The following is a 9,547-nucleotide window of genomic DNA, read 5'->3' as shown; positions in this document are numbered from 1 at the left end:
CTAAATATCAGAATTTTTTTTTAATTTTACTTTTTTATTAACAACTTCCAAGATTATAAAAAATATCCCATGATAATGCCATTTCTCCTCCCACTTTCCCCTTTGAAACTCCATTCTCCATCATATTCCCTCTCTCTCTCTCAATCAGTCTCTCTTTTATTTTGGTATCATGCTCTTTTCCTCTTATTATGGAGGTCTTTTGTACATAGTAAACAACAGAATTCTTATGCTCAAAGGGCTTCAGGGAGGAACAGTGCCCGAACACAACCTGCAAGATCAGCTCTGTACTCTTCTCAACTACACACAACATCTGCCTCCAAAAACTGCCATTGCCTGGTATCTTCAAAATGCTAGGGTTATTATTTTTTATTCTAGAGCTGGTAAAGGAGGGAGACAGAGAGAAACAGAGAGAGAGAGAGAGAGGGGCGGGGAGGGAGGGAATTGTTGTTCCATGGCCTCAGCCATTGCAATCAAAATCCAGATGCTTGTGACATCTAGTTGGCATGTGCAACCTTGCCCTTGTCTCACCTTTGTGCATCTGGCCAATGTGGAAGCTGGAGAGTCAAATATAGGTCCTTAGGATTTGCAGGCAAGCACCTTAACCACCAAGCCATCTCACTAGCCTGGGTAATATGTTTTAACATGTCTTCTCATTTTAGAAGGATACATCTCAAATGCTATTGTATTTGGGATTTGCTTCATACTGATAGGAGATCGGGGATGGGGGTGCATAAGGAACTGATGTGAGGCAGGATGGAGGAGTTACTATTGTTGCAATGATTAGCTTCTCCTAGGAGTGAAAAGGCAGACACTGTTAGGCCTTGCTGAGGCCTAGGGGTCTATTGCCACTTCCTTATGGCCAATGGGAATCCTAGGCCATCCCAATCTGTATGTGGACATCAGAGACTGTTCTAGGGGGACATCTTTCAATGAAAACATTCTTTGGCTAATAGTTGGCCAACTGGGTCTTCTGCCTCCATGCCTCAGGGCACCACCTTCATGTAGCAACAACAATATATCCCCTCCAATTACCCCTAAGTTAATATTCAGACCTGAAGAGTCATATGCAAACTGCTTGATTTGGCCCTGCAAGGTCCAGCCCCTCCTCCCTTCCCACTTCCCTCTATTTTTGCACTTTCATTATACTCTGCCCCTACAAGGAACCTGGTGGCTTCCTCCATACTCCTTAACATCAATGTCCTCTGCCACTGCCCGTCCTCCATTTGTTAATATTGATTGTCAACATCACTTTGGAGACACATTTCCAGGAATGTTTTCTGAGGACGTTTTCAGAATTGTTTACTGTGTAGGAAAGCCTCATCCTGAATACAGGTGGCACCATTATTGGCTGGTGTCCCCAACTGAATAAAAGGAAAGCAAGCTAAGCACCCACATTCATTTCTCTCTGCTCCTTGACTGCAGACACAACATGACCACCTGCCTCACTTCTGCCACAATGCCTGTCCCACCATGATGGATGGTATTTGCATTTCTTTTGTCAAGTATTTTGTCATAGCCATGAGAAATGTAATACACAGTTCTACATATGAACACACATCACATTCCACTTTTCCACCTGATGCTTGCTTTTCAAGTCATGCCTTATATTCTCCTCATTCTATGAAAATTCCACTGAGGCAACCATACTTCTGGGTTGCCTAGATCTCCTTCCAAGGAAAGACCTACATGGGTGATTCATGAGCAAGCTCCATGTGCACAGACCTAGCAGGTGGGTAGGGATGCCTGGCAGTGTCAGGCTGACTCAGGAATTTGTCAGCCAGTCTGCTCTCCAGAGAACACATCTCTTTGGTAAAGACTGAGAAGATTATACAGCCATTTGATATCTTCCTCAACCAAATCCTGCTTGCCCCTCCTTTCATACTGTGATCTCATAATCATTACAATGTCTGGCTCAGCATCCTCCCAAGAGTTCAGTTGGAAATACTTTCCCATTCAACCCTGCTTCTGGGACACCCTGGGAAGATTACTAAGTGACCTCATGGCTCCCAAGCTTCCCTTCTATTTCACCATCATACACACACAGGGTCTATGTAAGACTCTGTGTCCCACAAAGGAACCTGGGACCTGAGTGGCTGGATGTTCCTGTTCTTGGAGTTTTCAGCTCCAGGACAATAGTTGGCACGTGATTGAGTTGGAGTTTACCAACAGGAATCTAGGCATTGGAAAGGACTACTAATGATAAAGTGAATGAATTCCACCCACCCCATTTTGTTATCTTTTTACCCAGATTCCCCAAGTTTTAATTGAGAAGCCAAAGTTCATGAAGTCACAGCCTCTTGCTATGCAAACAAACTCCAAATGCCTGTGACACTTTGGGTATCTGTCTGTATGTACTGGGGAATTGAACTCAGGCCAGCAGTCTTTGCAAGCAAGTGCCTTTACCTACTAAGCCAGGAAATTCTGAAACTGTTAGCAAGGTTTCTATAAACTCATTATAAAAATGCTTTCTGGAATTCCTTGGATATAAAATTCTCACAACTTCTTTAAAATGAGAGTAGTTTTTGAAAGTTAGATACGGCAACTGACTTTAGAGACAGATCCTGAGCCTTGACATAGGCTCCTGGGGCAGGGTGAGATTGCAAATGCCCATCTCTTCTCAGGAAACAAGGCTAGAGGGTATATCACAGCACTAAGCATAGTCTGGCCAGCATTTGTGCTTTAAATGTAAATCTGTCTGTATTTTGGTGTTATGGGAATTGGGAGCCACAGAACTTTCCTCAGCTCTGGACAGATGTACTTTAGGGGTTAGAACACTGGGCACTGTAATTCCACAACCAAGGCTGCACAAGCTCTTGACTTTTAATTAGCAAAAAATTCACAAGCATAGACACAAAGGGTAGAATATGAAAATATTTACTCTGAGAGTAGAAAACAGTAGGTCAACCCACCTGGTGACTTGGATTGGATTTTCTTATCATCTTGGAGATGTGCTCAGTACCCAGGGGGCCGGTAGTTTTCAAAGGGGATGGATGAGTTCCAAGTCAAGACCCTAATTCTGAGATTGTGCCATGGGCTTGTGTGCTAGCTAACTCACCTTAACAATTTGATATGGGATCTGAGTGATTGCACAATCTCACACACTTGTAAGAACATATCCATGAACAAACACCTTAGGATGGGCATAACTGTGAGTTCTTCCTCCTTGGGTGGGGGCTCCTGCATGTTCTCGTTCTTAGGGTGGGCTTTACTGTGAGGTTTTCCTCCTGAGGTGGGGGCTCCTCCATGGTCTTCTTCTTAGGTTGGGCATTACTTTGAGGTCTTCTTCTGAGGGTGGGCATTACTATGAGGTCTTCTTCCTGGAGTGGGGTTCTTGCATGATATACTTAGGGTGGACATTACTGTGAGGCCTTCATCCTGGGGTGGAGTCTCCTGCATGGTCTTCTTCTTAGGGTGGGCTTTACTGTGAGGTTTTCCTCCTGGGGTGGGTGTTCTTGCATGGTTTTCTTAGGGTGGGCATTACTGTGAGGTTTTCCTCCTGGGATGGGGGCTCCTGCAGTCTTCTTAGGGTGGGCACTATTGTGAGGACTTTCTCCTGGGATTGGGGTTCCTGCATGGTCTTTCACCTGTGGTGCTGTTTCTGGTGTGGTCTTCTTCTTGGGTGGGTGCCCCATAAGTTCTTACTCCTAATGTGGGTGACAACAAGGCCTTCCACTTGTGGTGGCAGCATTGTGTGCTCTTCCTCTTGGGGCACATGCCCCATGTAGTCTTCCTTCTATGGTGGGTGCCCTGCGTGATCTTCCTGAGAGGGTGTGAACCCTGAGTGCTCTGTCTGCTGGGGTGGATGCCCTGCATGGTTGTTCTGTTGCGGTGGACCTAGTTTGTCCTTCATATGTGGTGGGGGCCATGGGTTGTCTTCCTTTTCAACTTTTGCTTTTTTCTCCTTTTTTCTTCCTCCTTCTTCAGGTGGTGTTTTTGCTTATTATGCTGTTGTCACATTTTCACTGTTGGATCTCGCAATATGTAGCTTCCTTTAAACATACGGTTTTTTTTTTTTTCTTCCATGAAAGCTTCAAATAATCAATGTAGGTGTTAAATTGGTGCCTGTTGTCTTGTAAGTTTTGTTTTATATTGTTATCTATCAGAAAAGTCTTCATTAAAACCTCTTCATTTGTTTGGTTTACCATAATCTTTCTTATTTTCTGAGTAGTGATACTCATCCTCTAGTCCTAAAATAATCACAGTATGGTTTTGGGGTTGGTTTAGGTGGCTTTACTCTTCACCAGGGACTTCATCTACATGAGGTGGCCATCAAGGATAATATTTAATCCCAGTGAAGATGGAGCCACCAGCATTGAAATTGTGTCATTTTTGGGTTGCGAAGCCAGAGTCCCCAACCACATGAGGTGGTGAGTCCTTGTGGTGACCTAGGAAAAAGAGCACACTCAAGTGATTTGATGCATATAAAAGAGGTTAATGAACTCCTTCCTTGTGACACTTACATGACAAGTATAGGAATTGAGTACAATAAATATAATCCATAAGCAAAATTTATAACACCGGAATAAATAAGATGCTTGGCTCTAATCAACCTTTCCATACATGTTCTAGGACCCCAGGTCAAGAAGTTACTTCTGGGGAAGGTATGAATGATTAGCTTTCAGCACCACTGCTGTGCTCTAATGTATGTGTTGGTGGTTCATCAGTGACATCTTCCAGTGCAGTTGTCATTGGGGACAGGGGGGTGAAAGGGTCAAGTTATGGAGGAGTTTTATTCAATTTTATATCACAATACTGAATGGTCCCTGGAGGAATTATGTTGGCCATGCTAGGTGAGTGACTCCTCCCCTTTCACCCTAGGCGCCCCTAAGGTCAGAAACAATTTTCTGCCACTTTTGGTTCTCTTTCTGGGACTTGTCTCATACTAGAGATAACTCTTCTGGCTGATGCTGGGGCACTGAGGTCTTCCCTCTCTGTTCATTTCTCCTGCTTGCTTTAATGGGTCAAAAGCAGCCTTTTACCTCTGTTCTCTGAGTAAAAACACTGAATTCAATAAGTTTTAGACACAATTGTCTTTTGGGACATGTTGTGCCTAAAATGTGGGATGTTCTGTTTTGTTTTGTTTTGTTTTTTCCAGTTCAATTTGTGTGTCTAGTTAGTTTTGTGAGAGAGGAAGGTGGGTATATACCTTATATAGTGGGAGAAAAAGGACAGCAAGAGAGAAAATGGTAATTAAAGGAAGGCCCATTCAGGAGAACTGTGTTTGGGAACTCTATGCAAGACAGTTAGGCCAGGTTCCTCAGGCATATCTAGCTAGCATCCATGATCAGGAAAAATAGAAGGTAGAGGGAATCCTGAAGTCTTTGTGGCTGGCTAGGCACAGTGTCCAAAGTTACCAGGTCACTCAGGAAATAGGAAAAACATGGTGGAGAAACCTCTGGGTAACAGGTATCATGAAAAGAGTGTTTGCAGGATATGGTCAGAGAGGAGGGACATGAGTCAATGCATGACACATTGCTTCTCCATGGCCCTACACAAGAAGACCTTATCTCTAGGTTCATGTCAGTGTCATGTGATAGCTGTGACCCACCACATTCCCTGTATCAGAGGTCAGGGCATAAAACTCAACACAACATGTCATGGCCACAGTTTCTGAGAGGAAATAAGATAGGCTTAGAGGTTTTCCAATTGCAGGAGCTGGAAGAATAAGTCTTTGGGGGAAAAAATGATTTAAATAATAGCCCATACAAGGCAATCCTGAGCTTGAAGACCCCACTGTCTCAATGATGTCTCTGAAAAGATAAAAGCATTAGGCTTCTGCACGTATTTCCTTGTGCTCACTGACATGTTTTAGATACTCTCTGACATCAGAGCAGAAGGCATAATCTGACCATTCCTGGTACTCTCTCTCATTGGATCTAATTAGAAACATGATCATTTAATCCATCTTCACACTTGACAATCCCACTACTTATAAAATTCCATTGATTTGCATTACTAACTTCCACAAGAAAGTCAGTAGAAAGAGTGGATCACTAATCTTTCCTACACCAGGTGAGGCAACACTGACTCATTGAACATCACCCTTAGTTTTACATTAATTGTCCTTACAGACTTCATGGAAGAATCATTTCATCTCAATGAAATCCCACACCTAACCCTCATTCCTATCAGGAATTCCGGTCAGGGATCTTGGCACTAAAACAGTAGAATAGTTCTTAAACACATGACTAATTTAGAATACATACCAGGCTTCAGATTGCTAGAGTCCTGCAAGTATAGCAAAGGAAACAAGGTGAGGATAAAGATATACCACTCACTTACTTACATAGGTTTGGCTGTCTTTAGATAACTTAGGCAAACAGATAGGAGAACAGTAGGCTCAGTCAATGGCTACACAACTCAAAACTGTCACATAACACACCACTACAAAGGAAAAATGCTTATCAGGCACAGTGTACTTCTCAAGACCATTTACACAGACAGTGCAAAATCCTTCCTATGAGAAGGAAAATCATTACTGGGGGAAATCCTTCTATGGAGAAGAATGTGGTGACATTAATTGTCTTAGAGAGTCATGAGTTGGTTTGTTGGAGAGTTAAATTTACCTCCACACCACCAGCTACAAATGTCTGTGCAAGAATTATTCTCATTGATTGAAACACAGAGCTGTATTTCTATAGAAGTTGAAGAAAAGTGCTTTACCTCGTGTTGTGGTTCCTTTGGTGACTGTGCTGATGACACACCTAGGATGAAACAGAGCAACTGTCAGTATGCTGGTAAGTGGTGGTTATAGATCACTTGGGGAGCTTTAGTTATATGGACAAGGGCATAGGGAGGTGGATGATTAGCAATTGTGGACTAAGCTGCTGGTGGGCTCTCCTCCAGACTAGAAAAGTATGGGAAAGGAGCGGGAACAAATGACTCATAGAAACCTTGGCCTTACAGTTACAGACATTATAAATGATACACTATAATCACAGTGAAGTGAATTGGATGACACATGTCTGTCATTCCAGCACCCAGAAAGTGAAGCCAGAAGGGTTTGGGGTAAATCATGGTGAATTTCATGAAATCCCTGTCTCACAATTAAAACAAATAATGAAGCCATGATGACATATACTGTACACTGACATTCAATGGAAAACTCTTGTCTTTCTTCCTTCATGTTTTTAACCATCTAAATTGATAAGGTCCTCATGACATTTACAAGGCCATTGCAATATACTTGGATACAGAATTCTGGTATAGGCTGCCATTTTGCACAGGATATGTAAGTTGATTAAATGCATTTTTGATGATGAAATGGTCTCCATGCTAGCAAATGAATTATATCTCTAATACTACAGTTTTGCTACATAATCCTCAAATATAGAAGTCTCAAGTTAAACTACAACCATTCAATACTAGCACACCATTTTCAACATCATGTTGTCTTTATGAACTGTGGGCACACTCTTTTGTTTCACTGTGATCAGGATAGTAAGTGGATATTTTGTCACAATCTATGAAGCAGATCTTTGTGACATCTTCCTTAAATCCCAGGGCCTTCTGTGTATGTGACATGATGCTAAGAGACCTGATTCACAAAATTTAGCACAGGAAATAAAATTAAAATTTAAATTATCCTAGGAAGAAACACTTAAATTTTTAGCTGTAGCAAATAGAGTTTTCCATTTTATTTCTAGGCAATGGAAAATGGCCAAATCTTTACAGATTTGAGTTTGTGTGACATACATTCATGCCTACTTATCAACTGTCTAAACAAGCATCTCTAGATCATTTATTTGGTTTATTAAAAAGGACACACAAAACAGTCACCACACTACTTACTATGAAAGCAGGGTGTAGATGAAGAAGCAGGTCAGAAGGAATGCTGCCTTGGGGCATCCTACATACTGAGCTTTGCCCTCCCTTTAGACTTCCTAGGTGATTAGTAACTACATTAGACTCATAGCCAGAAGAATGTAGTCATTTCTTTCTTCCTGGACTATACTGTCTTCCTTTGTGGAAGAAGTATGGGTAGAGGATCAGGCCTTAACTGTGGAAGTAAGTCTCTGTATTTATGCTCAGAGTCCACATTATGATGGTATAAGATGATCAGTACACACAAGACCTTAACTATATACTATGATGTGGTGACATTCTGGTCACTTCTTCTCATTTGGAAGTCAATGAAAAATGTCATGTGGTCTTTACATGGACCAAAACTATCAGATCTGCCTATGTTACTACTATACTGCACCATTCTATATAATCCCCATGGCACTTTAAACAAACTTTTTTCAGGGTCCTGGAACTGATACTAGGAAACTCCATTGTATTAACTGATGTCCTGTGTTTCATGAATATACAAAAAGTTACAAAAGTGTTAAGAATCCTTACAAAGATAATCACAACTTTCCTTTCATTCTTCATTTCACAGGCCCTGTATTTCTGTTGAGTAAGTGGCTACAGAGGCCACACTAGACAGTCTCCATAGACATGTTCAGCTGGGGGTTGGCAGGGTTTGGGCACTGATGCTCCTAACCCAGAAGCATAAGAGAATCTGAACCAGTATGGTAACCAGGCAGACAACAATCTTTCAGTTCTTGTTTATTCCTCTTGTAAGTTCTTTAATAGACATTTTTAATATTAAGGTTAAATTGTCAAGTACATAAAATTATTGAATACATTTTATGTCTGTGGCCAGTTTCTATGACATGTCCTAAGACTTTTCAGAAGTAACTCATGTTGTCCTGCTGATTGCTTTCATCTCTAAACCTATGCACTGGGCTTAACCAGGTTATATTTGGGCTCATCTCATGAAGGATTATTCCAAAGTCTGTGGAAACACCTTTCTGTTACTTGTATAGTTTATATGACAACTGAGGGAACTCTATGGATAGATAGGATCTATGAAGTAGAGCCTGGAGTACCTCAGGAATTCACAGACTCTAGAGACTCTCAGCTCTCAGGCTAGTGTCTCCCTGACAAGGCATAAGTACAAGTGTGAATCAGAGAGGAACAGATAGGTACACACATCTGGAGTCATGTTTCCACTTGTCTACATACAAATATGAGAGTTCAGGTTCTGTATCAGGGTTATATCAAGCCAACTTCAGTCATAAATACACTGAAGACTGGATGAATAATTTACATAGAGTTCAAGTTTGTTTGCCATAGATTTGTCTAAGGAACTTGTTGAGGACAATTGTGTTTAAAACTTCAAATATCTACTGAGGAAAAATAACCTCAGACATAACCACACATGTATTCAAAATCAAAAGCCATATTAGCACACAAGGCCCCAGCATTGTCAAGTACACAAGCCCAAGCAATCCTAGCATGTGTGCAACTGCTTCCTGACACTTGTACTTGAACTAGAACTTGTTTGTTTTTCTCTCCAAAATCCTCAATCCTTTCAGCATCCAGAAAGTGAAAAATACTATCACTTTTCAAAGAGAATTCAGTAAGTATTCCAAACATCTAGTTTTCCTTTTCCAAACAATTTTATAATACTTACCGGTTGAATTTTCATCAGTGTCTATCTGCAATTATAGAATTAAAAACATCATAAGAATTAAGTCATGGGACTTGTGGGCACATG

At 41.4% G+C, this 9,547-nt stretch overlaps 1 long non-coding RNA gene across 1 annotated transcript; it reads right to left on the bottom strand.

Moving 5' to 3' along the window:
• Window positions 1-4,263: 4,263 nt before the first annotated feature.
• LOC123459263 lies at window positions 4,264-9,547 on the bottom strand. The gene is made up of 4 exons (XR_006636163.1): window positions 9,464-9,547; window positions 6,664-6,704; window positions 6,207-6,228; window positions 4,264-4,385 (listed from the first exon to the last, which is right to left on the bottom strand). It is a non-coding gene; the product is annotated as an uncharacterized LOC123459263 (long non-coding RNA).

This window comes from Jaculus jaculus, chromosome 3 (assembly GCF_020740685.1).
Source record: "Jaculus jaculus isolate mJacJac1 chromosome 3, mJacJac1.mat.Y.cur, whole genome shotgun sequence".
NCBI classification, from domain to species: domain Eukaryota; kingdom Metazoa; phylum Chordata; class Mammalia; order Rodentia; family Dipodidae; genus Jaculus; species Jaculus jaculus.
Note: the sequence above shows the minus strand (reverse complement) of the source record. Positions and strands in the feature narration are given on the sequence as shown.